The following is a 4,999-nucleotide window of genomic DNA, read 5'->3' as shown; positions in this document are numbered from 1 at the left end:
GAAGCATGCGTTTCAGATTTTAGGAAGTGGATGGAAAACCTCTTGCTTTTAAACTCAGGAAAAACAGAAATGCTCGTTTTAGGACCCAAGAAAAATAGTTTGACTGGCAAATCTCACTGTGAACCTTGACAGTTGTATGGTCGTATCCCAAAAAACTTTTTATTAAAAGCTCTTGCAGAAAAACTTATCTATGCTTTTGTTACTTCTAGATTAGATTACAGCAATGCTCATCTCTCCGGTTACCCTGATAAATCAATAAATAAACTTGAATTAGTGCTGAACACAGCTGCCAGCTTCCTAACTAGAACTAAAAATGTGGACACATTACTCCAGTACTAGCCTCTTTACACTGGGTGCCTGTAGGTCTAGGGCTGATTTTAAGGTTTTATTGTTAACCCATAAAGCAATCCTTGGACTTGCTCTTATCTCGTTGAAATTATCCAGCCATACATAACTACACGTAACCTAAGATCGTAAGACACAGGCCATCTAATCGTACCTAGGATTTCTAAATAAACAGCCTGAGGCAGGGCTTTCTCTCATAGAGCTCCATTACTGTGGAATTATCTGACAATTAAGGTTAGAAATGAAGATTCAGTGCAAACTTTCAAGTTTCTACTAAAGACTCATCCGTTCAGCATAGTCTATGATTAAGTGCAGACTGGCTAACGGGTTTGAAGGTGAACAGAAAGGATGGATACTGTCCACCCTTGCTGTCTTGCCAGGTGGGCCCTCATCGCCACTGGGATGCCCTCTCTCCAAAGCCATTCAGGGGCGGAGTCAGTGGCTTGTTGTTTCCTCTCCGTTGCACCCATTGTGCAATTGGGGTGAATTCTGCTGGCAATACTCGGCCCTCATTTCAGGGTGGTTACGGTTGGTGGGTGTCCCTTTGGTTGATGCTTGGCAATGTGGGTGGATTGATTTCCTGCCTGTTGGGCCCTGTCCGGGACCTCCCCCGAATAGGGCCACAGTGTCACTGGACCTCCCTGTCTCAGTCCCAAGGCTTCATGCTGCTATATTATTGTGCCAGGGGAGTAGGGTCAGTTCACCATCTCCACTGTAAGTCCTTGTAGATCTAAGGAATACACTCTCTATATGTTCCTTGTCCTCTGCTCTGTTTAAATGGAGGACATAAGGTCTTGGCCCACACCTCCCGGGTACCAGGCTCAAAAGACTTATTGCTGCCCCTGTCTAAAGTCCTCCTGGTTGTGTTGCAGATCAAGATGATACTTGATGATTCCAGCTGCCAGTCTGCTCTGCTAACCCCTCACAGATTTATAGGTATCAATAGGACCTGAGATCCTCAGATAGATATTTTGAAAATCAAATCACACAAAGCTTCTAATCTTTATGAAAGGCTCGACCCTCCCAAGTTACACTCTAGTGATTATCTAATAATTTGCACCTTTTATGATGCACCTGATTCTGATTTTACCAATTGGGTGATGTTGAAAGTTATGGTGTACTGACCTTTTCTGCATTTTTGATAATTTTAATTGCATAAGAGGTTTCAATGTGAATTGTTTTGTGTAATTTATTAAATTGGTTTCTGTTTATCAATGAATGTGGTTGTAATTTGCTGAATAATTCATCTATCCAAATATGGATCCATTTGTCAAAATATCTTTAAAAAATTGTGTGAGTGTACACGCTTTTTCACTTGACTTCCTATAAAAGGAAAATATAATAACTGATTTGCCTTACTCCTTGGTAGTAAAATGCTCAGTTATGATTAAGCACTTTTGAGTTAAACATCTGAAATGTTTTTGTCTGTTGAATATAAATAAACAATAAACAAGCACTGAGAGGTTATGAAATATGAAACTCTGAATCATGGCATGCAAGGCTAGGATTTATTCACTCTTACCCATAAGTCTTCACACAATGTCATTAGGCTACTTAAAATATTCCGTGACACTTCATTTTGAGAGTCCCAAAAGTGTTTTTGTAGATGCTCTTAAGAGATATTACTTCAACTTCGTTAAACTTTGTTTATGAATTTACTTTAAGCAGTTTATGAATTTACTTTCTTCTCCAATTTGAATTATTATAAATCTGGTTTATTGTCAATAATCTAATTATCCCTTATCCTTACCTGTCCTCATAAAATTGGAGTGGATTGACATCATAATACTGCTAGCCACATAAGCTAGTTAATGTTACTTCCTTGGTTGATAAGAAAACCAGATAATTATTTTGCAATAGACAAACAAACACTCCCACAAGTGCACAGCGAACAGCAAAATAATGCAAAACGCCTAGTGGAAATGGCCCCTAACCATGGCGAGGTGTGATTTGTCCACTAGAAGTCCGGACTCTAAACTGACCGGCCTGCAGTCCAGACCTGTCACCCATTGAAAACATTTGTTGCATTATGAAACACAAAATACAACAAAGGAGATCCCGAACCATTGAGCAGCAGAAATCCTATATCAAGCAAAAATGGGAAAACATTTCACTTTCAAAACTACAGTACAGCAATTGGTCTCCTCTGTTCCCAGATGCTTACAGAGTATTGTTAAAAGAACAGGTGTTAAAATTCAAAATGGTCATGTCTCAGTTTCAGCATTTAATATGTTGTCTTTGTACTATTTTCAAATAAATATATGGATAAATGATTTGCACATCATTGCATTCTGTTTTTATTAGCATTTTACGCAGCATCCCGTTTTATTTTTGGAAATGGGGTTATACAAAACAGATCTGGCGCAGCTGATGGACAGCTAACTGAATGACGTATGTAACAAACTGCTAATGTTTATTACATATAAGTAGAGGCCAACTGGCCTCTACTTATAATTAAACATCCTGTTAATGCCAAAAAGGAACTATTAGTAACTTAACAATGCCTCAAAATGTTAGTTATTATTAAAACTGCAGCTGTCCCTGTTGTCCACAAGATGGCTGAATTGGACAATAATACATTTGTCTATCAATATTTGGGTAATCTGTTTCCAGAATAAGAATCTCTTTCCAGACTGGAAAGCAAAGAGCAAGGTCTCTCTCTAACAGGTTTTGTCTTGGAAACAGATCTGTATTAGTTGAAGGTAACTTTTGCTAGAGTGCTCTCTAAGATATTTTATGCAGATTCATGTTGGAAAGAATTTCCATTTTAAAGGTGATTTAAAGAGATTAGGCCTGTGTCACAATTTATGTTATAGAAATGTACTGAATGTTACTGAAACAAATAACAATAATAATTTTCTTTAAATGATAGGTGAGCTGCCTGGCATTTGTCTAGCAGTCTGCAGCTGTATCAGCACTCTCTTACCTAAATCTTAACAGTACCCGATTAACATACAAAATACACAGTTACAAATGTGTGGAATCACAGAAAACAGTCACTTTAATGGTAGAACCTTGGCACGTTTTGGTAATGTGTGTATGTTTCTTGGTTGCTGAGGGAAATGAGTGTGGTAGAGTAGAAGTTTACAGACTAATATTCAAATAAACTGTTCCCACATTCCCTTACAAGATAACATTTTAAATAGTTTAAGAACCTTATTACACTATACAAAATAAATTAGAAAGTCATGGGATGGTCTGTGGATACTCTGCCAAATTGGGCAACTTTGATTGGAAAATTATGAGACGTATTTCATTACTGTAAAGATGAGAAGTGAAAGTATTTAGGTCATTCCAAAATGTTAACGATACCTTAAATGTTAGCCTGTAATTATTGACACAAACAATATACATTAAGTGTCAGGAATTGTGTTGAACATTTACATGTTTCCTTAACACATTCACTTCATTACATTTAATCCAGACTACACATTCAGACAAGGGTAAAATGGTATTAATTAATTAAGTCCGTCAATTCATTTTTTTCTTTATTTTCCACCCTCCAAGTGTTTCAAAACAAATAAAAAAACATTTAGAAAATGTACAGTAACTATTTACAGTAACTATGAATCTCGAGAATTCTGAATTTTCCAAAGACAATGTTTGTGCTTGCTATAAGCAAAATGTATAAAACCTTAAAAAGGTGTAGCAAATATTGTACAGAGTGAAAAAGGTCAAAAGGTTGGAACTGCCCTTACAAATGTACAGAATGTTTGGCATAAATGACTCATCCATTTTTGGGGGTGAACTTTTAGCCACTGTTGCTAAGAAAAGTGTAATGAATTTCATTTTAGTGCTTACAACAAGCACATAAAAAATAACAACATTCTAGGCCTGTGGAGTGAGAGAAGCGAAGTTTCTGGGGCTTTGATTAAAGTTTTTTTAGGCCCTCCAATCTTACAGCAAATTAAGAAAAATGTGCTGATAGCAGATATGAGGGAAATTAAAATGAACATTTGATCATACTTAGAAAATGTATATGTGTTAAAAAAACATGTATTTATTAATTGCCCACCATATTTATTCTCCATTGAAAAGACCGAGATGAGTGTTCCATTTTGACACTAGGCAATTGGAGACATTCTCAAAATTTTTATTTTCTGGAAATTACTTTGTAATATAATTGTAATGTTTAAAAAAAAAAAAAGTATAATTCTAAATTACACCACATTGCTAAATATGTTCTAAAATAATGAGAATATGTCTCCTTGTAATATTATTTACCTCAAACCTTAGTGTATCTCATTAAGTCACCATTATTCCTCTGGGGACAGGTGTAACTACATCTGACATGTTCATGGTAATGACGTAATACCCATTAAACCCATTGTTAAACCATTCTACGGCCTATAGTTTGTTGAACCTTGACTAACACAAAAGCATTTTTTTGTTTTGTTATGATCAGTTGTTATTAAGCAATAAGGCATGAGGGGGTGTGTTATATGGCCAAGATTCCACAGTTAATAGCTCTTTTTAGGCATGATGCATGGTGGAGTGCCTGGAAACAGTGCTTAGCCGAGGTATATTGGCAATACCACAATCCCATGAGATGCCTTACTGCATAAATAAAGTAGACCCACTGTTCTGCAAGTGTATGTCTTGTTCACAGAACATGTGTGGAGGTTAATGGGCTGGCATTGAAACCTGAATCTTA

The sequence above is a fragment of the Esox lucius genome, chromosome 3 (assembly GCF_011004845.1).
Source record: "Esox lucius isolate fEsoLuc1 chromosome 3, fEsoLuc1.pri, whole genome shotgun sequence".
Taxonomy (NCBI): domain Eukaryota; kingdom Metazoa; phylum Chordata; class Actinopteri; order Esociformes; family Esocidae; genus Esox; species Esox lucius.
This window is presented reverse-complemented; position numbering follows the sequence as displayed.